The sequence below is a fragment of the Mustela putorius genome, unplaced genomic scaffold (assembly GCF_011764305.1).
Source record: "Mustela putorius furo isolate JIRA1106 unplaced genomic scaffold, ASM1176430v1.1 tig00000083_pilon_pilon_pilon, whole genome shotgun sequence".
NCBI lineage: Eukaryota > Metazoa > Chordata > Mammalia > Carnivora > Mustelidae > Mustela > Mustela putorius.
Window position 1 is genome coordinate 13,436,429 of NW_025421273.1, and position 23,198 is coordinate 13,459,626.

General features: G+C 55.9%; 1 protein-coding gene and 1 pseudogene across 1 annotated transcript in view; one reads left to right on the forward strand and one right to left on the reverse strand.

Moving 5' to 3' along the window:
- The window catches only part of SH3TC1 (SH3 domain and tetratricopeptide repeats 1), a 48,073-nt gene extending 40,715 nt beyond the window's left edge, over window positions 1-7,358 (reverse strand). Inside the window, exon 1 of the mRNA XM_004772218.3 lies at window positions 7,228-7,358. The gene's annotated coding sequence lies outside the window, so the exon portion shown is untranslated. The remainder of the gene's footprint in view (window positions 1-7,227) is intronic.
- Window positions 7,359-9,697: 2,339 nt separating this feature from the next.
- Window positions 9,698-10,586, forward strand: LOC123391172 (annotated as a pseudogene).
- Window positions 10,587-23,198: the final 12,612 nt, after the last annotated feature.

The following is a 23,198-nucleotide window of genomic DNA, read 5'->3' on the forward strand; positions in this document are numbered from 1 at the left end:
CCACCTCAGACCTTCCACGGTGCATGCGCACTTCCCTGAACCCTGCCTGGGTCTACAGAACCGGGAAGGTGGGGCTAGAGATGCCTGTCCTTAGCATGCCGGGGTCTGGGGACAGAGACAGAGGTCACCAGCCTGGGGCCTGGCACCCAGCTGCCCCAAGACACACAGAAAGGGCTAGAACAGGGGGCCGTACTCAGCGAGATTCAGCCCGTGTTTGTTATTTTTTGCCTTAGTGGCTGAAACCACCCCGAAGACAAGTAAAGCTCTAATCCCTGAGATTTCAGGAACTACACTTTGCAAAACAAAGATATTGGGACCAAACAGGCTTCTGATGACAGACGGTCACCCTGGGCCGGGGCACTGGGCTGCAGGAAGCTGTCAGCAGTTCCCAAGCTCCACCAGGACTGAAGACACCCACACCCTCGCCATGGCCAGGGTCATGGTCATCCGACCCCATCAGGACAGGCGGCGCCCTCAAGCCAGGGACCCGCTGACTCGGCGGTGCAGCAGCTCCTCCTTAGCCAGGCAGGGCCGGCCCAAGAGCTGGCCAGGTGCCCGGGCGTATCCGCCGGGCAGTCCTCCAAACTGTGCTCCTTCATCTGACCTGGCCAGAAACAGAGCCTTCAGAGGAGGGGTGTCCCTTCTCAGCATCCCCAATAAGGCACCTTGGGTCCTCAGAGGAAGCTGGTCAGAAATGCATAAAGGCTGTCTTCACGGCCCATCCGGGGAGCAAGGCCCTGGGAGCGTGTCCTCCCATCACACCGCAGGGGGGCCCTCCTCTACTATAGGGGAGTGGCCAGTCTCAGGAGCACCCGAGTTTCTCCCTTTGAGGGACAGGCACATCCAGCCCCCTGGACTGTTTGGCTGTGAGTCATGGGGTGACCCAGAGGGCGCAGCATGGAGGATATGGGGTAGAGAGGTCTCAGCCACCCCTGCTCACAGATGAAACCCCAGGGACACCCCGATCCCGCAGAACCTCAGTCCCCAGAGCACCAGCATTACTGACTCTGGGTGGGCCCCCGGGTGGAATTCTGGGCTGGAATTCTGGACATTCTCCGCAGCGCGGTCACCAGGAGGTGGATCTGGAACCAGGCTTATGCAAACATTAACCCAACCCCAGCCTCCCGGGGCACGCAAGTCCTCCCAGCCAGGACCCATCTCCCTGGAAACCAGGCCCAGGTCAAGGGAGGCAGCTGGGTGGAGGTCTGAGGTGGGAATTTCCGTAGGCCCCTTGGAAGTTCCCCTCGCGCGGTGCTGAGGCGGAGAAGGGGGACACTGTCACCCCCCAGGTCACTGAGAACATTCAGGCGGTCTGTTTGGCTGCTTCCCATTTCTCAGCTCCCCTCTTGGCAACACCTCCTCATTCCCTCCTCAGCCTGGCCTCACCCACCCATGGCCCCTCAAAACCGGCCTCGTCCACACAGCCAGTTCCCTCATGTTTCACCTCCAGCGGCCCTCTCCTCCCAGGTTCCTCAGCCCAGCTGACCTCAGCACCCCACTGCATACCTCCTCCCCCTTCCTGGTGTTCCTCTTCCTGCGCCTGCTCCTCCTCTCTGTCTACACTGGCCCTGGGAGCTCCCGCCGGTCAGGACTTCTAGAACCTCCTGTCTGCATGCATCAGCCCAGGGTGCCGTCTATCTCAGACCTGGCGGCAGAGCTGGAGCCACAGGGCATTCCCCTGGGAGGGGAACTGGACACCTGCCCCCCCACTGCCCACAGCTCCCCCACCTTCCCCTGAGCCACAGTCACCAGCACCAGCAGCCCCCTCTTCCTGTTGACAACGGAGCCTCCAGCCTTGGCCGCATCCGCATGTCCCTCTTCCCGGTCACCTGCTCCACCAGGCTCTGACCCCCACTCCCCACAATCTCCCTCAGCACTGCCTCCTCCTGAGCACACAAGCCCACCCTCCTGCAATCCTGGAGTGTCCGGAGCCCGTGGCGCTGTGACTGGGGTCCCTGTAGACACCGTCACCTAGTTAGCACAGAGGGAGCACCTCTGCGGAGCACCTTTGGGAGCACCTGGGGGCATAGCCTTACACAAATGTGCTTAATGACAGAGACACAGGGTCAATAAAGGGGGTGGGGGCGGGCCACACCCCACAGGACACTGAACACCAGCCCGCAGGCACAGGGCCACCTGTCTAAAGGCGCAAAAGGGGCAGACCCCTGAGCAACACACCTCTGATGCGGTAAGTTGGACAGATGCTGACTTTTCCAGCTGCCCACTCTTCAGGCGCTGGCCTTCTTCCCAGCTCTCCGGGGAGGCTGCCGGGCCGGAGGGAAGCACTCAGGCCTGGAGCCGGGCATGGCTGCCAGTGAGCTTCCTAGCCTTGGCTGGTGAGACCTGGAGCACCTGGGAAGGCACCTGGCAGGACTGAGACACAGCACTCTTGCCCTCTGACCCACATGGGAGAGGTAGGGTCAGGGTCTCCGTCTCCTCCCCACGGCCCCCTGCCCCGTGGGCTCTGCCCTGCTGCCCCTTGCCCGTGGACATCCCACCTGCACCCTTCCCACGCCAGCTGCCCAGCTGCGAGGATTCACAGGCCGAGACACTGCTCTGGCAGCAGCCCGGGGTGCCAGCCCTGGGGTCCCCCTCACTCACTGTGGGATGGGCATGTCCTCCACTCCCTCTCCCTAGCAGAGCCCTCCTGCATTCACAGAGGGCAGCTCTGCTGTCCAGCCACCCCGCATGCCCGCCCTGTGAATTCCCACGCTGGCCACGTGCTACCATGCAGGGGTACTGAAGGGCAAAATTTCAAGGGCTCTAGCCTCTCCTGGCGTGCAGAGGGGGGTCGCACAAAGTAGAGCACTACTGTCACTGCTGCTCAATGAGGGCAGGAGTGGGGGACTAGCCACATTGCCCATCCTGAATTTACCAGCCCCGCGCACTGGGGCAAGCACACGTCAGACGGCCCTGCCCCCAGAGCGCTCAGCCTACAGGTAACCACAGCCCAGAAAATGGATGGAAACCAGACAGCACCAGAGAGCCAGGGGCCACCAGACAACCGGGATCCTGCCTGGAGACAGCTGGGAAGACTGCCTGGAGGAGGGGGCTCTGAGCTGGACCCTGGCATGTGACATACACTCCCCCTCGGGACTAAACACCAAGCCTGGAGCATCTTGTAGTGCCACCTTGTAGGAGGTGGGAGGGAGGGTGGGTAAGTGACAGATGGATGGATAGACCCCCACAATGATGGGACACAGAAGCCAGTGAAGAGCTCCCAGTGGCCAAAGCTAGAGGCTCAGAGCACAGAAAGAGAGTAGTATTAGGTTATAACTTGAAATACAGAAGAGACACCCAGAAGTCCGTATTAGTGTAAGTAAGCGATTAATATCTAAGTAAATGGAGGGGAGACAAATATTCCCAGCAGAAAAACTCCAGCTAACGCACGCTGCCTCTCCATCCTCCAGTGGGGAGCACAACCCCCACCCCCAGGAGCGCCGTGAGGACCTGCAGGAAAGCCTCGTTCTCTGTGGGGCCTGACAAACTCCAGCTCGGCCTGGCGATCAGGGCGACGCCAGCAGTCACTGGCCCCATCCTTGCTGTGACGTGATGAGGATGGCACGTCACCCCTACGCTCGCTCTTCCTCCCTGAGCTAAAGCCCAGCGTCAACACGAGAAAGGCATGAGACAAACACGAACTGAGTGTGGAAGGGTCAGGGAAGGCAGACGGCACGGCAGGCCAGGCAATGATGGCGTCACGCTCCTGTGGCACGTTTATCACACTCGGTGCACAACACGGACCCATCCTTATGCACCAAGGTCCACGCTTCGTGCAAGTGCGTCTGTGTTTCCCTCCTGTCTGTCCCCGGAGCGTGGAGGCGTCACCCCCCATCTGAATGTCCTTGTTTCTCGGGACCTTACTTTCGAGGAGCCCCAGCCAGGTCCGTTTTTGGAGCACATTCTTCCGTCGGGATCTGTCTGGTGCTTGCCCCAGCCCCCTTTCCTTCGAATTTTCAACCAACAAAACATGTCACTGATTTTTGGGTCAGAGCTGGGCTGGGCCCGGGTCCCCTCCCCAACGGCATTTTTTAGCGAAATGGCCCCTGAGAAGCTAGCCCCAGTCAACGCGGCCCTACTCCGTGCCAGAGAGGACCCAGCACTCCACAGAGAAGGAGTGAGGACCCAGGATATGAAGAGGTGAAATTTTGCTCACTCTCCCCGCAGTGAGAAATGCAGAATGAGCCCCAGGAGCCTCCGTCTCCTCCCGGGTCAGCAACACTCAGCCTCTGTCCGCACACTCGTGGTGGACTGAGGAGGGCAGGTGCAAGGGGGTGACCTGAGGGCTGCGGAGCCACCAGGGCCTAGAAAACCACATCCTTGACCTGCAGTCCCGCCTCCTGAGCCCGGGACCGCCCACTGCCCCCACTACAAGGGGTCCCAGCTCCTCTTAATAGCAGCACCTGGAAAACACCCAGCTGTCACCTGGGGGTGGGGGTGCCCGCTGGCCGGCTGCACAAAAGGCTGAGTAGGGGAAGTGCGGGCGTTATGCAGGCAGTGAACCGGTCACGGGAACAGTGGCAGCGGCTACATGACGTCACATATGTGTCAAGGACCATGGCAGCATGCAGCACGCGGCACAAAGCCTCGTGGGTGCAGGAGGTCAGGGGACGCTGGGATGCAGGCCGCGTGACACGACGAGGACCATGTTACCCACACATGAACAGCCAAAAGGAACCATGCGTTTGCACTGGGCTCCAGCTGGTCATCTGGCTCCCCACGGGGCAGGGGGACGAATTCTTACACTCCCCATGCGTGAGGAGCAACAGGAGTCTGAACAACCAAGTAGATGGAGGGCAGATGTGTAAGCCAAGTTTCTCAGGGCCAGAAGAAATGAAGGAGAGGGGACCGGAATGGTCCCCATGGGGACGGATGAGATGTGGAGACACATTTTACCTGGGGAAGTGCTTAGACCTGCGCACCCAAACCAGATGCACACAGCCACCAACTTAGAGATGCACACACATAGGTTAGTATACTCATAGATCGGTGTCCAAAAGACCCAGGTAGCAACAGGTACACTCAGAGCACACACAGATCTCGCTTCCTAAGACCATTCTTCGACTAAAGGAACCAGGACCCTTGGAAGGATGGCTGACTCCAGGACTAGGCCAGCAAAGGTACACAATAGGCCTGGCTTGTGGCGCCAGCAAGTAATGAAGTGAATAAATGAACGAACGAATGAATGAATGAATGAAATCACACACATGGGGTGTGCCAAAGGACAGAGGAGCCAGTGAAAGAGCTCCCAATGACCAAGGCTAGAAACATCGGAGCAACTAAATTAATCAGTACTAGATTATAACCCATAGTATAAAATTAGTATGTGAGTCTATCCAACATAAATAAATGACCAAATAAATGAGGGAGAAGGGATAAATGTCCTGAGCAGGAGAGCTCCCAGTGACCCTCAAGAGGACCCCCCCAGTCCCCAGGTGTGTGCGGGTCACGGTAACCTCCCCGCTAAGGGCACAGTGTGGGAGAGCCAGCAGGGGGACTAGGGGACAGGCAAACCTGGCAAAGCCCACCTTAACCAGGGGGTCAAAGTCACCATCGTTGTGACAGGTCACATTGATGGCATGTGCCCTTGACCTGATGGGACGGGCGGGCACTGCACCCCTGGGGTCTCCCCCCCACCCCCTGCTGAGAACCCATAATCCCCCACGGATCATGAGAAATAACCAGACCAGTCCTCACGGAAGGATGCCACATGGACCACCTGCCAGGACTCCTCACGAAAGTCATCGCAAACCAGGGACATCTGAGAAACTGTCGCCGCCCAGGTGAGCCTGGGGAGATGGGACGGCTGCATGTCACTTGATGTCCCCAACAGGATCTTGGGATGGGGGAGGAGACACTGGATGAAGACTAAGGGAATCTGAACCACGTGTGGGCTTTAGCTGATAGTAATGGATCAATATTGGTTCCTCGGTTGTGACGAATGTACCCATCTAATATAAGATGTCAGCAGTCAAAGGAGACTGGGTAGGAGGGGTTATGAGAACTCCGTGCTATCTTGGCAATTGTTTTGTAAATCTAAAACTGTCCTAAAACAACCAAACAGTCCCAGCAAGCCGAAACACTCACAAGGTGTGTGGAGAGAGAAACTTTATGGCCGGAAGATTCCACAGGTGCAGCCAGGCCTGGACCCGACGGCCCCGGGGCGAAGTTCCCTGTCCTCAGGCTGTGGCCTTGGGCCAGCCAGGGAGCCTCCCTCAGCGGGGCTCGGAGGACACAGGGGCGGGGGGTGGGCAGAGCCAAAGATCTGGGTTCACCCAGGCGGGCCTTGGGAGGACCACTCTAGTCACCACTCTAGTCCAGCGGCTACCCTTGGGCAGGGTGTGCGACCCACAGCCTCGGCCTCTCTGTGAATCAAGGACCAGGACCCCTCCACCGGTCCCCTGAGAAGCCTGCAACCACTGTGGAAGGGGCAGTCACGAGGCTTCTTGTGCACGCCCAGGAATGGAGGCGTGGAGAGGAGCCGCACCTGGCCCCGGGCTCCCAGAGAGGCCCCTCACCCTGTCAGCCTGTGCAAACTCCCCCACGGGGTGGGGGGACCGTAGGGGCAGAGCCTCCCCTCTGTCCCTCCCATATCAGGCCCCGTCCCTCTCCTGCTGCCCCTCCGCTATTCCCTGAAGGAAGGAGCCACTGTCCCTAGGGCTGCTAGGACTCCGGCCCCTGGGGGCTAGGATGGAGGCTGGAGGAGAAAGGGTGCAGAGACCCCGGTGCTGAAGTATACAGAGGAGCAGGGCAGCATCAGGGCAAGGGTAAACTGTAAACTTGCCCCCCACCGCCAGCCACAGCTCCTGCTCTGCTCCAGGTCAAAAGCACTGGAGAGCGGCCGCTGACCAAGTGCAGACCTGTGCTGGGCCCCTGGGACGCTCTCACCCTACAGACAGGGAAACTGAGGCACAGAGATAGAGAACCACTTGCTCCCAGGTGCTCAGCCAGGATCAGAGCCCCTGGGGTGACAGCCTCCTGAACCCCGCAGAGGCCCCCACAGGTGGGGAGGCACAACCCCATCTCACCATGGCTACCGTGACGACACCCAGCTTCACCCGCCCAGCTCTCCGCCCCTTTCTTGGACGTGGGGACATCAGGATACCCTCCTGTGGCCGCCTGAACCCCAGCCTGACCAGGACCCACCTGGGAGTGGCCCCAAGCGTGGGACTGGGGGTTGCAGTGCAGGGGCGTCTCCTCCTGGCAGGGAGGGCCCCTAGAACTTACCCGGCCAGGGAGGGAGGGAGGCTCCCTGGGGCTGCCACCAAGCCTCTGGTGGCCGTCTGGGGCTCTCAGGAAGGCCGGCCACTTGGCGCAGGCGGGACAGGAAGGCGCACGTTTTCAGCCCGCCAGGCCCTCCAGGCCCCAGTCAGGTGGCCAGAGCAGTCAGCCCAGGTCATTGGTCACGCCCACAGCGGCAGCAGCCCGCCCTGCCTGGAAGGGGCCCAGTCTCCTCCCTGACCTTCCTCTGGCGTATCTGTATAGGAAGTCCCGGGTCAGAATTCCAAAGCTGGGAGGAGAAGAGCAGCCTGGGGCGGGTGGGAGAGGGCGATGTAGGATCCCAGAGGCTCTCACCTCCCCCCACACCCCCCAACGCGGGGGTGCAGGTGCTTTGGGAAGCCTCTGGGAGGGCCCTGCCTTCACTGAGCCGAGGAGAGCTCCCCACTCTCTGGGGCCTGGTTTCTGTAGCTGGGCCTGGGGGCAGCTGGCTGGGGAACTCCGCCAACACTTATTGAGTACCTACTGTGTGCCAGGCTCCAGTGTAACGCCGGCAGCGGGTCAGTAAAGACCGGCAGCGTCTCCTGTGACCCATATTTGTTCATCGTAAGTCACTTGGGCTGTCCTTAAAATCAGATTCTAGACTCCAAACCTGCCACATCAGGATCTCCCAGGTCAGGCCCAGAAATATGTTTTTTTTTTTTTTTAATATTTTATTTATTTATTTATTTGACAGACAGAGATCACAAGTAGGCGGAGAGGCAGGCAGAGAGAGAGGCAGGGGGGAAGTAGGCTCCCTGCTGAGCAGAGAGCTTGATGCGGGGCTCGATCCCACCACCCTGGGATCATGACCTGAGCTGAAGGCAGAGGCCTTAATCCACTGAGCCACCCAGGTGCCCCAGAAATATGGATTTTTAAACAAGTTCCCAAGTGACCTGGGTCCTCAGGTGAGTCTGAGTAGCATCCCAGTCCCAAAGGGCACGTCTTTCTTCAGATAATCAGGCCATGAGCAGAGTCACCTCACAGCATCCCCACCAGGGCCACTGCGTCCTCATCTGGCAAGTTTTTTTTTTAACCTTTTTGTGCTTCTGTCCCGTTCTTCAGACAGAGGGAGGCAGACACTCAGCTTATCAGTGTTTGGGAGCATAAACAGGTTAGCAAGTGTGGGGGCCCCAAGCCAGTGCCCGTCCACACCCCCGATGTGTATTCTCACCAGGCATCCTGGTGACTGCCTCTCAGCCACAGGGGTGGATGTGCTGGGGGCTGGGGGCCACTGCTGGCTCCATGGAGGGGGCAGGACGGGCCCAGCCTGGGGGCTGGGTGCCGACTTCCCGTTACAGCGTTGGATGGGCTTCTGCTGGCCGACAGCCCTGACACCATCCCTCTATCTAGAGACCTAGGCTGGCTTTGTGCAGAGCCTCATGGGCTTGCTGTGTGTCTGGTCCCAGGACGCGGCTTCTTCCAGGCAGAAGGCCAGGGTTTGGAGCTCCCAGCTCCCATCCCCTACGGTGAGCACCACCCACCATCAGCTACCCTCCACCCACACAGCTTTGAGAGTCTCTGAATCCCTTTCCACAATTCAAGGGGTAGAGACGCCATAAGTAAGCCAAATATCCTGCTCTTCCGGAAAATCCCGGAGCCTGGCTACACAGGGCAGCGTTCCCACCTGGCCCACTTGGCAGGGGGAGCCCGGGCAGCTCCATGGGCTCACTAGTCGGCGTCCTGCAGGGACAGAGCTGTGACCTGACTTCCCCCGGGGCCAGTCCCCAGGGACCTGCCCAGCGTTCTGGGGCTCCCAGGGACTCTCCAAGCTCTTGGACAATGCCGCAGGCCTGCACTGACCTGCAGGGCGCCATCCACGCCCAGGGGAGTGTGCGGGTCCCCAGGCTGGGGCTTCAAGGTCGTGGAGGGTCTGCAGGGGTTCAGCCCCTCACTCAGGCTTCCCCTGCCTGCACCTTTGATTGCAAAGGCTTTGACCAACCAGCCGGGTCAGCCCTGGCCCTGCACCCAGGTGGGATGACAAAGGTCCCAGGCCCCACAGCACTGTGGACACTGTCTGACCCTGAGAGTTCCCAGGCTGGGGGGTTCTACTGTGGGATTTCCCACCACAGGAATGTTGGGGCCTAGAAGCTCTGTTCCCCCGGCCTGGTAGCTTCTCTCAGGATAGAGCTGGGTCAGGGCCCCCGTGTTCTTAATCCCAGCTCCATTGCAGACAATACACACTTGTCTCTGGGCTTCAGTTCCCCTGTGTGAGCTAGAAGTGTCTGGGCTAGGAGCTCTGCAGGTCATGGTCATAGAGCTGGGGCTCGCCCAGCTGCCAGACAGCCCCCTGCGGGATCATGCCCTCCCCCCACATCTCCATGCGTGGTCCCGAGAACTCGCTCAGTGACACAGCACTCCCACACCTCCGTCTCCAACCCATTGTCAATGGGCTGAGAATCAGGACAAGACACACCAGGGTTTCCTTGGCGTGGATGAGATGGTTGGCGCTTTCCCCACGGAGTCCAGAATTCACTTAAAAACAAAGCACCTGAGAAGAAGACGACCCCCGGACCGGCCAAAGCTCACACGCCGCTACATGCTACATCCCCGTGTCCAGCGCTTACGTCCCGCCGCCGTCGCCACCGTGCCCAAGAGAAAGGCTGAGGGGGATGCTAGAGGAGATAAAGCCAAGGTGAAGGACGAGCTGCAGAGAAGATCTGCAGGGTTATCTGCGTAACCTGCTCCTCCAAAGCCAGAGCCCAAGCCTAGAAAGGCCCCAGCAAACAAGGGAGAGAAGGTACCCAAAGGGAAAAAAGGGGAAAGCTGATGCCAACAAGGATGGGAATAACCCAGCAGAAAACGGAGATGCCAAAACAGACCAGGCACAGAAAGCTGAAGGTGCTGGAGATGCCAAGGGAAGGGTGTGCGTTTTTGGTAACTGTGTACTTCTGGTGACTGTACAGTTTGAAATACTATTTTTTTTTATCAAGTTTTATAAAAATGCAGAATTTTGTTTTACTTTTTTTTTTTTTTAAGCTATGTTGTTAACACACAAAACACTTCATTGTTGTTTTGGGGGAAGGGCATATGTCACTAATAGAATATCTCTGAAGCTAGATTGACACACGGGGAAAAACACCTTTCCCTCCTAGTTTTGAGAAACTTCCTCTTGGCTCCCAGGAGGAGGGGTTCCTTGATGTTGACACCCATGAGCCGCCTGGGTACAAATCCCTTGGTGGCGTGGAAAAAACTAAAATTCAGTTTTTATGTCCTCTTCTCCCTCTCTGCCTTCAACATAGACTCGACTCCCTTAAACCCAGAGACCTGTTGGAACCTGACCCCCAAGACATGGTTCCCAGTACGTCAGGCAATCTGGACTTGACAGAGTGTCACCACTGAGATGGCGTCCCTCAAAGGAGGTCCTTTTTTAGCTCGTGGATCTTCAGATGGATAATCCTGCCATTTTCATATCATCTCCTGAAAGTCAGGGTCGGCTTGTGAAAAGTTGTTAAACAACATGCTAAATGTGAACTGTCCGCCCTCACTCTAAACATCCCTGCTCCGAGCATCACATGAAGACTGCATTGGGTTTTATAGTGGCTTTCTGATTTTGGTAGTCCATTGACGAAGGGAGTTTGAAAGTTGTTGTATACCATTAACGATTGTCTGCCCATGTCCTGCCTGAAATGCCATGGTTGTTTATGAAAAATATCTTTAATAAAGCTGGATACAGTTTGGCTTGGGGAAAAAAACAAAAAAAGCACCTGAGTCCTAAATGTATTGTCTTCATCTTTTAGAGACCATATTAGAAATCTTGCTTAAAAAAAAAAAATAAAAAATAAAGCCAAGTGCACCTTCCTTTCAGCAGCCGTGACCTGAAAAGGCTGACCTCACCACCTGTCACCCGAGGAGACACAACTGGACATGGCTGGACAGGGCCGTTTGCAAGACAAGGTTTGTGCCTCGTGGGGGAGCCCTGAGGGCACACATGGCCAAGTGCAGAGGACCCACGGAGGCTAGGAGATCCAGAATGTGAGCAGGTGTGTGCAGAAAGGACCGTTGGGTCCAGTTCTCTCTGGGATACACAGCACTGCCTGCGGCCGGAGTGAAACATCAGCAGGCGGGGACCAGGGATGACCCGGGTGCCTCCAGCAGCTGCCATCCCAGCTCTCCACACGAAGGGGGGGGGTCACACACACCCCACGGCCATGGACTTGAGCTTGCTTCTTCTGACTGGGGCACAGGGCTGTCCTCATCACACCCCCGACACGTGGCCTGGAGTCCCTCAGGGGATCCGTGGTCCCAGCGTGGGGGTGCTAGGAGGGGCTGGGTCCTGGCAGGACCGTGACTGAGCACATGAAGATATTCTCAACGCAGCCTCCAGAGTGGGGTGGGGGTTCACACACCACAGATCACTGGAGCCCCAGTCTGCTTTTGAAAATGTTCTTCTTTAGAGAAGCAAAATCAAACGGAGGGGAAAAGGATGTTCACGGTGGTCGTCAAAGTGACAGTGTAGGCGACAAACCATTCATGACACTCCGTGGCTTCGGTGTGGATTGCTTTCATAACCTGAAGGTGATATTTCTGTAATCAGAAAAAATGCCATCGATGTGATAATAAAAACCATCCTTTGGATGCAAGTGTAGGAACAAAGGCTTTTCTGAGCAGGAGGGTGGGCAGCAGACCCTTGAAATTCAGGCTCCTGGAGTTGATGACACCAGTGGTTCCAGGCTCGAGATCCTCTGACACCCCCCCCCCCCAGATTATGGTTCCTTAAGGAGTCACCTGCCTCTGGTGTCTCTGCCCACATGCCCCATTACAAACAAGCCCACAGATGAGCCCAGGGAGTCTGGGGCGGGGGTGGCATTCTCTCCTTGTGTGGCTTTGAGCAAGTCCCCAACCCCAACAACTGGGCCTCAGTTTCCCCCATCCAGACCAAGGCATCCTGCCAGCTCCCTGCCCCACACAGGTCCAAACCTGGAGTGATGGCTCCCGCCCAACACCGCCCTCTAGTGGAAAACCAGAGCCAGAGCACAAAGGCCACCTTGATCCTTGCTCTGGGTGGGTCTCACACCTAGGGGGGTGCCCGAGGCCCTGCTGTTCTAACCACCCTTCCATTGATGAAAGCCACGACTCAGCCAGCAGGTGGTGAGCTGGGGTTCACCTGGCTCTCGTCCTACCCCGGATCCCCCCTTGATCATGCAATGGCACGACCAACTCAATGATGGGTGAGGCTACAGCTCCCTTGCAGTGATCTGGCATGGTCCCCAGCCTGTGCCCACTGTGCTTGCCGCTCACATGGGTCACCTCCCCTGACCACACAGCTCCCCCACCCCCCACCCCCGAAGGTGGGCTTCTGGCCACACCGTCCTAAGAGTGAGGAGTGCAGGGGGGTGCAGCGAACCTGAGCTCACACTGCGGTGAGTGGAGCCAGCACGCCGACAGCCAGGCCCCACCAGCAGGACTCGGGATTAGCCACAGTGTGGCTCATGCCCGTGGTGTGCTTTTCAGGATGAGGTCATCGGCTCACTGCCTCCAGATAGGGCCCTGCGCTAGCTTTCGGCTGCTGCAGACAGGCAGGGGAGTGATGGAGAAGAGAGTAAGGACTTCAGCTGCACATCTGTCTCCAGTCCCACCTGCATCAGACACCAGGCCAATGTCCCCTCCTGGTGTAAGTAAGGGACATGTGTGAAGTCAGGGCAGGAACCAGTCATGCCAGGCCATGCCAGGACTCAGCAGAGCCACATTTATGGAATGGTGGCACTTGTCGTCAGAGAGAGAGCAGGTGTCCTTCCGACCTGGACAGGCATGTGCTGCCCCTCAGCCGGACCCACCTGGCAGAGGAGGCAGGTGGGCGGTGGAACGAGGCCAATCAATGCACCTGCCTCTGACCCCTTAGGCGATATTTCAGTCGGACCCCTAACCCCGCTAAGCTTCTGTTTTCTATCTCAAAAATGGGGCTCGTATGTGAGCAAGCTCAGAAGCCCTCTCCCCTGACAGACCTTGGAGGGGACCACAGTCCCAGCGACAGCCTGACTACAGCCCCACGGGAACCCCTGAACCATAGAAACTGTGATAAATGTGTGTTTCACAAGACACTAAAAATCACAGCCCCGCACACACACACCCCAGAAGGGTGTTCAAATGCAGGAAAGAACAGAACATGCTCCAGACCACGGCAGTGGCACCCAGCCACTTGAGGTCCACATATCTACAGACTCTGCCACGTGCTGGCTTCCAGCTGACCCAGGCAGGGGAGGGCACACCTTCCCTGAGCCTCAGTTTTCTCGTCTCCAGAGTGAAGCCAGCGACCTCAGGGTGGCCGACAGGGAGCAGTGCCCTCGGTGATGGGGGCCATCCACTCCCTTCCCCCTGGCACCCTGGAAAGTCAGCTCCTCCTTTGTCGAGAGAAACACAGGACTGCCGCGGGGCTGTTTGCACCTGGGTAGAGCAAATGAGAAATGGGACCTGATTTTCTGGAAGAACAAGGAAGAGAGTGACCTCACACATGATCTGGCAGGCCCCTTACAATCCACTAAAAAAGCACAGGGGAGTAGAAATCCCTTGATCTTGGTGATGTTCCCGGTTCTGCTGACGGCTGGCTGTGTGGCCTCCAGCAGGGTGCTCACCCTCTCTGAGCCTAGGTGTCCCCAGCTCTGTCCTAGCGTTCTCCTCCCCACCCCTGCCTGTCCCTTTGAGTCCATCTGGGAGCCCTAGGGGTCCCTCATCTACCTGTTCATTTGAGTTCCAGTCTTTTTAAATCAATCAATCAATCAATTATATAAAACTCATAGGTCCTGGTCATCAGGGCAGGTCCTGCCTGATTGCTCAGGCCCCTGTAGCTCTCCCTTCTTCTTGTCTTATTCTCCCTCAACCATCCTGTTATCATCCCCGTTTTACAGGTGGGTAAACTGAGGCTCTGAAGGATCAGGAAGCTCATCTGGGTCTGGCAGCACAACAGGGCCCTACAGGGGCTGAGCCTAGCTCTCTGGTGCCCCCAAGTGCTGCCTCTTGCAGGGACTCAGGAAAGACAGCACAGCAAGGCCACAGGTGAGGCAGGGGCCCAGGAGAACCCAAGAAAGGCACGGTGTGGGGGTGGGGACACCCCCAGGGGAAGGTTGGCCACTGTCTTACCTCGCTCTGGTACGAACCCTTGGGCTACCTTTGCCAGGCCCCCTGGGACCACTGGTCTCTGCCTTCAGCTCAGAGGGCTCATCACACAGAGTTAGGGCTGGAGCACAAGTCAAAGCCTGTGTGCCCAGCACAGGGGGCGTGTTTGCTGTAACTTTTATTATTTTTTTTACAGACTTTACACACAGAAAACAATTCCTTTGCCTTGGTGTGCAGTTCTCCAAATTTTCACATGCACATGGCCCCATCACATCTCCGAACCAGGTTCTTCAACCATGAGCTCAGTGCCTGTGCCAGGGAGGTGGGCAGCCGAGGCCAGGTCTGCACTGCCGGGCTGGTCCATGCAGCCTGCGGCCCCCAGCCCGTGCTGTTCTGATCCGACCCCAGGGTGCGCGGTGAGGACTCTCCTTCACCAAACCATAGCCAGGCTCCTCCAAGTCCTTACTCGACCAGGCCCATCTTAGAGCCGTGTCTCAGGAGCCAGAGCCCTGCTAAGTCAGTCAATTTCCTCGTCCTCCCGGCCCCCAGTGATGTGTGCCCCACACCTGCCTCCAGCAAGGAGACTGTCAGGTCCCTCCACCCAGAGTGCCCCATATCTGTTCTCAGCGCTGCCCACTGCAGAGCCCCCCTCCTCAGACCTGAGCCCAGGGTTGCCCACTCTGTCCCTCTGTCCCTCTGTCTCTGTCTCTGAGTCTGTCTCCATCTCTCTATGTCTCTGTGTCTCTCTCTGTCCTTCTCTCTATCTCTGTGTGTCTCTCTTACTCTGTCTCGGTCTCTCTCTGTGTCTGTCTCTCTGTCTCTCTTCGTCTCTCTCCCACTGAGTGCAGGAAAGCAGAGGGCTTGCTGTCTAGAGGGTAGGTCAGGTTGCACACTTGAGTTCCCTGAGGCTCTCCCATTCCCCCCATTCTTCCCATTCTTCGACCATAGCCTCTGGTGGGCCCGGGAACAAGCTGCAGCTCAAATGTCGCAGAGATCATTTGTCCCCGGATGTCACCATCCCCTCTGCCCGCCCTGGACCAGGACCGCCAGGCCAGCCAAGCCCGCAGAGCTGGCAGCCCACACTACATGGAAGTTGCCCAGAAGGAGCAGCAGGGACCGGTCACGCTTCCGCCCCCTGTCTTGGGCCCCATGTGCCACCTGTTGGCTCAGGGCACATACTACATCCTGGATAAAGGGAACACCGTGGACAATCCCACACCAATCCTTGGATGGGCCATTCTATCAGCTGGAGAGATGTAGTTAGAGGCAGAAAAAGTGGATCCCATGGTCTAGGGTTCAGTGTCACCTTCCTTGCTACAAAATGGAACCCCTGGTCTGAGCTCTTCCTCAGGAGCCTATATGGATGCTGTGGTCAATTATTCATAAATTGAACGTAGACTGTGGTATGTATGATTTTCTACCCACCCCATTGGGTGGAAAATTGGGAACCCAGGGAGCACCCCCATGACATGTATCTCCTTTCTTTTCTCAGTGAGCTGAATTCTAAGGGGTTTCCCTGACATGTGGGAGATAGCTTTTTCTCCTTGAGTCTTGTCTGGAGTAGAGTCGAGTGGTGTCACTCTTCTTCACAGCTCTGACAAGGGGTCAGGTAAGCCATAGGCTCCCTGGAATTCCCCAAGCATGGCAGGTGAGCAGTGAGGGCTCCTCAGATGATTCTGCTGCTTAAGTCAGAAGCAATCTAAACAACGTGCCATCTGGAGGGAGAGCCTGTCACCATTCTAAACCTGTTTGTTTTGGTGATGTCACAAACACTGATGACTCAGGGGCTTGAAGGTATTATAAACAACAACAAACTCAAATCCAAGTGGCTCAAACGAAAGGTTTTCCTTGGTTCTTGGACCTGGACATCCAGAAGTACGTGGGCCTCAGGATTGGCTTGATCCAGGAACTCTGGCCCCACTTCTCCACAGCTGCATCTGGCTAAATTCCTGTGTGGGGACAAAATTGCAACATCTGTCACTGGTGTACATCTACCACCACAACATCCACACCAGGAGAGGGGGGTCTCCGGGAGATCTGTCCTCAAGGTCAGGAACATCTTTTCCACCATTCCTCAGCAAGGCACTGCTCACCTGCCAGTGGTCTGAGCTGTGTTGTGTTCCATTCCTAGAAAAAGTCCAGTGTCCAGGGAGTCCTCAGTGCTGATTGGTGTATCTGTATCTGAACTTTGTCAATCTTAGACCCTTCAGGACCTTCTGAGCAAGGGCCAGCTGCTGGGAAGTCTGTGGGCTGCGTTGGGGAGGAATGGTGGCCTCTGAACAGAAATTCAGACACTGTGAGAGAGTGACAGCGAGGGAAATGGGAGTTAGATAAGCAGCAGTCAGGAAGCAGAGACCAAGGAGCCCCCGATGGACTATTGCACTCTACACGCTCACAAGCTTCATCAGATCATGATCACAAACTGTCCAGTCTCTGAAGCCAGGGCCTCAACTATCACGAAAGGGTGCGATATGGTTAAAGGCCCTGCGTGAAACTGTCCCTTCCTATCTGACCCTTCGTGGTGCGTGAAAGCTAAAGGCGCCCGGGTATGCTTTGCTGAGACATTGTCTGTCCCCCTCTGTGGGCTGGAGGAATTCAGGGCTCCCTGCTGGTGTGCCTGTAATTTGAGGACTCCGCCATGCGGGGAGGGGGAGAGAGCAAAGGGACTGATGGGCCTTGAAACAGTAAGGCTTCCCTCAGAACAGTATCCTGGGAAGCGGATGCTAGAGTGAAAACTAATAGAAGGAAATCTTTATAAGAGGTTTGGGAGCCCTGAACCGGGAGCTCCCAGCCCTATCATTCCTGGTCAATTGCATACCCAACAGAAAGAGATGTACCTTGGACCAGGAAGGTTTCCTCCTTCCTCAGCAATAGTCTAGCCAATGAGACACTGCCACAGCCCAGCCAATGAGCGATAGCTACAGTCCAGACACTGACTCTGCCCAGCCAATGAGACATCACAGCTCAGCCAATGAGAGACTGCTACAGTCCAGCCAGCTAGACACTGCCACAGCCCAGCCAATGAGACTGTCACAGCCCACCAACGAGAAAGAGAGTCACCACCCAGCCAATGAGGCACTGCCATAGCCTAGCCAATGAGAGAGAGCCATAGCCCAGGCAATGAGAGAGAGCCACATCCAGACACTGACACTGCCCAACCAATGAGACATCACAGCTTAGCCAATGAGACACTGCTACAGTCCAGACACTGCCACAACCCAGCCAATGAGAAACCAGTATGCTTTGTACTTCCAGTTTCATCCACTAGACTTTCTGTTAGAACAGCTCTCCCACCCCCCTTTTCCTCCATAAAAGAGCTTCCCGTCTTTTGTTCCCCAGAATCTCATATGGCTTTGTCTTACATTCTCGATTCTCCCTTGCAATTCTCTGCTATTCCCAAATAAACCCATTTTTGCTGGTGATATAACCGGTAGTTTTTGTTTTGTTTTGTTTTTTTAAGGTTATCAGTAGCATTTTTTCCCCCATGAAATTATGTGTCACTTTTCTGTTACAAAATATGCCTCTTCATGAACCCAGCTAAGTTCCTTCTGGGAAACACTTGCTCATCACTCACCGCGGGCCAGGCCTTCCGTGTGCCGGCCCACAGTCTGGCCCAGGCCTCTGTGGCTAGCCCCACAAAGGGACAGGAAGGGAGGGATGGTGTGGTTTGCTGTGGGGTGTGGGTGAAGTCAGGCTCCTCACCCCATGGGATCTGGAAGGACAGGACAGCCACACCTCTTCTCAGCAACTGTTTATAATCCTGTGGACAGAGAGCGTCATGGAACAGACCGCTTCCACTCTCTGCTGGGGCTCAGGTGGGGCTGCCCTCTGCTGGAGTCCCCACCCAGGACAGGGGTCAGGGGCAGGACCTCAGCTCCAATTTCCGTCTATTCTTTACCTAGTTTCCCTTAACCCCACTTTCTTACTCACTGTTTTCGAATCTTTCTCTATTAAAGTTTATCCTGAAAGACACCCCCAGTACTCTCCAGAACAAGTTAGGACTCCAGGAACTGGAGTTAAAATAAATCAAACACCATCCCCTACCAGGACTGTCTGGCCCCATCCTTTACCTGTCCTTCCTGGTCCTTGAGATCCCAGTCTTTCTCTGAGGCTCTCACAACATTCAAAGCTCACCATCTTGTGTGGGACATAAGGACACTCATCAGCAATCTCATGTGAGCAGACTGGTAATCAGGCAGTCTCAGCACTCGTGGGAACCCAGAGGACTACCCAGCTCAGCCCAGTGGTCAGAGAGGGCTTCCTGCAGGTGATGCCTGGACCAAAGCTTATGGATTGGTGGGAGTTGGCCAAACAGAAGGGGAGAGGGAAGCTTTCAGTGGAGCAATGGGACCTAGGTCCAGAGGTGGGAGACAGTGGGATGGGAACAGGGCTGGCAGGTGAAGGGGGTGAGGAGAGGAGCATTTGGAGAGCCATGACCTACTGAAGCCTGAGGCAAAGGGGTGGCCCACCAGAGGGATTAGGCATGCTGCTCCTCAGGAATACAGCCAAGTCCTTTCCCTGCCTGCCCTCCATGATGGTGACAAAATGTTCCTTCCCTGTCACTAGCCTGTCCTGGTGACATCCTGAGCTGTCACAACTCCTCCACCCACACCCTCATTGCTTTTATAAGCTTTGGCCCCTTGATCACTCAGAAAGTATTCATTAAGCACCAACTATGTGCCAAACATTGGGTTTCTGGCTATAAATGCAACAAACAGGATACACAGTCCCTGTCCTCATGGAACTCGCAGTCTGATGGAGGAAGAGGGGTCACACACAGGTGTGCACACATGCAGACACATGCACAAATGCACACACAGGCATACACAAAGATATGTATGGTCAGTGGGACCAGGAAGGGTAAAGGGCAGGAGAAGAAATTATGATGGGGGAATCTAATTTAGATAGGGGTGTGGGGTCCTGCAGAGTGTCTCTAAGTAAACAGCAATCATCTGATATCTTAAAGAACAGGGCATTTCCAGGTGAAGGATGAGGCCAGAGAGTCCAAGCAAGGGAACAGATGTGGCAAGGCTGAGGCAAGAGTGAGCTGCCTGAATTCAAGTGTCGGAAGCAGGCAGGGCAGCTGAAATGGAGGGAGCCCAGTGGGGGAAACTGGATGGCAAAGATGCACCAGGGCAGCCATGGAAAGGGTACCAAGGATGCTATAATAAGATCAATAGGAAGCCACAAGTAGAGGCATCCCCAGAGGCCTTAGCTGCAGGGGAAGGAATTGAGGGCTGGGAGTGGGAGTGGAAAGACCAGAAGGGGAAGACTGTAACTGTCCAGGTGAGAGAGGGCTTAGACCAGGATTCTGCAAGGAGCTGGGTATAAGTGGAAGGATTTGGAGGTAGGATGGATATGTGAAAAGCCAGGGAAAGAAGCCCTCAGAAGGATTCGTGGGTGTCAGAGAGAGCAATGGCATAGCTGGAGGCACTATTTCTGGAGGTGCGAGGAGGAGGGAGATACTGAGGACCAAGCTGAGCTTGGGGCCTGAAGTTGAGGTACCTGGAGCCCCAGAGCTGTCATAGTCAGAGGTTGTATCAGTCTGGGTTCTCCAAAGAGAACAAACAGAGATGGATGGATGGATGGTGGATGGCTGGATGGATGGATTGATGATGAATGGATGGATAAAAGGATACATGGATGAAAGGATGCATGTATAGAAGGACAGGTGGGTGGACAATGGGTATGGACAGATGATAGGTGGGTGGATGCATGGGTGATGGAAAGATGGGTGTGTGAGTGGGTGGATAATGGATGGATGAGTGGGTTGATGGATTGATGAATGGGTGGATGGATGGATGATGAATGGATGGATAAAAGGATGCATGGATGAAAGGATGCATGGATAGATGGATGGGTGGGTGGACGATGGGTGGATGGATAGATGATGGATGGATGGATGGATGGATGGATGGATGGATTTTGGATGGATGGATGGATGGATGGATGAGTGAGGTGATGGATGAATGGGTGGATGGACAGATGGGTGGGTGGGTTGGTGGATGATGGATGGATTGGTGGGTGGATGGACAGATGGATGGGTCAGTGGGTGGATGATACTAGGGACCACAGCCTGGCTGAACTGACCCATGAAACTGACCACCACAGAAGTAGGTGGGTGTGCTTTTGCCTGTCAAAGGAGGATGGGCATGGTGAGAAGGGGGTCTCCTGAGACCCTCCAAGAGGGGGTCAGGGAGGGATAAACCAGTGATGGGGACAGGGAGGAGAAACTGAGCAGGAGACAATGGAAGGTTCAGGAAAGGTGGCTGGTGTGGGATCTGCAGAGATAGCAGATCAGCTTCAGCAGAGACTTGTCCACTGGATGGAGCCCCAAGGGGGCCCTCAAGTTGTGTGGCTGAGAGCAGCTGGGTGGTGGTGGGAGGTGATTTTTGAGTGAATGGGAGGTGAGGCAGTGCAGACAGCAAGCGTAGATGCTTCTTCCAAGAAATATGACTAAGAAGGTCATGCGAGGACAGGTAAGGTTAGTGTGGGAGGGCACTGTTTGCTTTTGTTTGTATTATGAAGATAACAGAATGTGCATCTTTCAGCATCCTCCACCAGTGGCTTTTGGCATTATCAGTGAACCACGAAGTCCAGTGTTTGCTCACAGCAGCTTGGTCAGAGCCCCCCCCCCAAATTCTAGCAGTGAGTGTCCTGTGATGGTCATTGGAGGAACCCATATCTGGCCTCAGTCAGGCCTGTCCTTGCTGCGTGGCTTCTGCACAACTCTTAGCCTCATGACCCAAGCCCCCCACTCCACCGCCGTGTGTAACACTGAGTGGTGCTCAATGTCAGGGCTGGAAAGGGGTGCTGGAGCAAGATGCTTGGTAACCCTGCAGGAGGTGAGGCAGTGACTAGTCTCCCTCAAAACCCTTCACCCACCCAAAACCTACACCCACACCCCTGGTGTTAGGTGGTGATGAGTGCCTGGCTCTGATGGGCCTGGGACCAAGAACGAGGAGGTGTCACACGAAGCTTCAAAGAGGAGACTTTCACCGCCTAGAACAAAAGCTGGTCTCCCCATCTGGGAGGGCTGCCCCTGCATCCTCTGCGTGTCCGGGTGTCCACCTTGTCATCAGCAAGCTGGGGACAGCAGGGGACTCCGGCCTGCTGGGACCTGGCTCCCGGGGTGACCTCATTCCTCTGAGTCCCAGGTTTCTCCACTCCTATTGGGATGCCTTAGACCTGAAGCTCTCTTCTCTGACCCTCATAGGGCATGACGCTGGGTGGGGTGGGGGTGGAAGCTAAGGAGATGCTGAAGCCCCCACCCTCAGGACCCGTGAGCTGAGCTTCTTTGGGAATAAGGTCATCACCGGTGTGACTTGATGAGGCTATGTGGGAGTTGGGCCCTAAACTCCAGGACTGGTGTCCTTACAGGAAGAGGAGGGACACACGGGGAGGAGAGATTGGAGCAGGGCTGCCACCAGCCCTGGGAACTGGGAGAAGTGCAAGGAAGGACCCTCCCTGGGAATTGGGAGCATCTCAGACACCTGGCCTCCAGGACAGTGGGAGGACAAATCTCTCTTATTTATTTTTTAAAGATTTATTTATTTGTTTTGGGGGGTAGGGAGAGAATCTCAAGCAGACTGTCTCCCAGCTGAGCTCAGAGCCTGACCTGGGGCTCGATCTCAGGTCCCCAAGATCACCACCTGAGCTGAAATCAGGAGATAGATGCTTCACTGACAGAGCAACCCAGCGTCCCAAAATTTGTGCTGTTGAAAGGGCTGCTCCGTGTGCTTCGTTCCACAGCCAGAGTGTCCGGGCTTTCCATCTGCAGACTCCCATCACTCCCCATGGTCCAGACCAGCGCTTCTGATCTCTAGCCTCTTAAAAGGACCCAGTACACTAGGGGCTCATTCAACGTGTCACCCTGCCTCTGAGCTCGCTCTACCCTCTCACTCTCGTTCTCTCTCTCTCCTGACTCTCCTCATCCATGTCTGCTGCACATGCACATGACTTAATTAAAGAAAAGGCTTTCTGATCAGCAGGTCTTGCATGGAGTCCTTTCCAGCATTAGACCCACGTCTCCAACTTCCTTCCATCACCACGATCAGCCAGCTCTCGAGACTTTTCCATGATAGCTTCCTGGGCTACCAAAGCATGCAGAGTGAACCAGGCAGATTTAAGTGTGGGACAGCTCCCTGATGCAGACTAGAGGGCACCTGTGACCCACACCAGCACAAGTCCCCTCACCACCCGCCTGGGGAACTCTGGTGAGACATAGGTGTGTGATGGCGGGGTCGGGCTCTGGTTCAGGTGCGTGGATGTGCATTGGAGAGAGCAAGGCTCCAAGATGTGAGTCACATGTTATTTTTACTCTGGGTTTCATATGGCATGCTTTTAAATTATTGAGTGCTTGGAAGGAGCCCACAATGAAATCATATTTCATTTGTTTCCCCACTTGGCTGTGAAGGAAATCAATTCTCAGGCTGTACTTGGAGGTGGAGGAAGGACAGAAAACCCACAGCTTCGGCGAGAGCAGGGCTAGAGGGGCCTCATGGTCCTCCTGGGCCACTGGACTCAGTCTGTTTCCACCAGCCGGGTGACTTCAACTAGGGGGGTTTCTGCAAAGTTGGGTTCTCAGGGCAACACCTTTCTAGACCAGGCCCCAGGGGAGCTCAGCGCCCCTGTGCTGCTCTCTGTAGAAGTAATTTGTGGGAAGCCTGAGTAGACCCAGGGCAAGGTCAGGAATGTTGGGAAGGGGCTCAGGGGAGTATGACCTCTTTTCCCTTGCATATATTGGGTGAGAGGTCGCCAAGGAGATCACAGTGGGGAGCATCTTGATTCTATAGGTCAGTGGCTATTCACCTGTGTGCTGGAGACCCCAGGATGTTCTGTAGAACTTGAGATGCTCAGAACACCCTGGGTTTTTTCTGCAGACCCCA